Source organism: Chrysochloris asiatica, unplaced genomic scaffold (genome assembly GCF_000296735.1).
Source record: "Chrysochloris asiatica unplaced genomic scaffold, ChrAsi1.0 scaffold00099, whole genome shotgun sequence".
NCBI lineage: Eukaryota > Metazoa > Chordata > Mammalia > Afrosoricida > Chrysochloridae > Chrysochloris > Chrysochloris asiatica.
In genome coordinates this window covers 2265170-2265926 of record NW_006408617.1, presented here as the reverse complement: position 1 = coordinate 2265926, position 757 = coordinate 2265170, and the positions used below count along the sequence as shown (strand labels likewise).

At 39.5% G+C, this 757-nt stretch overlaps 1 pseudogene; it reads left to right on the top strand.

Annotated features, from left to right (window-relative positions):
- Nucleotides 1–662, top strand: part of LOC102814340 — a 787-nt pseudogene extending 125 nt beyond the window's left edge.
- Nucleotides 663–757: the final 95 nt, after the last annotated feature.

The following is a 757-nucleotide window of genomic DNA, read 5'->3' as shown; positions in this document are numbered from 1 at the left end:
GTAAATGTTTTAAGTCCTCTTCAATTTCAGCAAGCAAGGTTGTGTCATCTGCATATCACAGGTTGTTAATGAGTCTTCCTCCAATCCTGATGCCATGTTTTTCTTCATAGAACCCAGATTTTCAATAGGTTTGGTATGGATAAAATCTACAAAGGTCAAATAGAGGTAACAGGAGATGAATACAATGTGGAAAGCATTGATGGTCAACCTGGTGCCTTCACCTGCTACTTGGATGCAGGCCTTGCCAGAAGTACTACTGGAAATAAAGTTTGTTGGGCTCCGATGGGCACTGTGGATGGAGGCTTCTCTATCCCTCACAGTACCAAGCAATTCCCTGGTGATGATTCAAAAAGTAAGGAATTCAATGCAGAAGTACATCAGAAACACATCATGGTTGAGAACATTAAATGCGTTATCTAATGGAAGAAGATGAAGATGTTTACAAAAAACAGTTCTCTCAATACATAAAGAACAACATAACATCAGACATGGAGGAGATGCATAATAAAGCACAAACTGCTCAGAGAACCCTGTTTATGAGAAGAAGCCTAAGAAAAAAGAAGTGGAATCATCCCAAAATGTCTCTTGCCCAGAAGAAAGATCAGGCAGCTCAGAAGAAGGCAAGCTTTCTTAGAGCTCAGGAGCGGGTTGCTGAGAGCTAAACCAAACTACAGTTTTCTATGAGATTGTTCCAGAGAATGATAATAAACTTATTGACCAAGCAGTCATGTCTTGTGCTAAGCTCTTAATTTTTAAA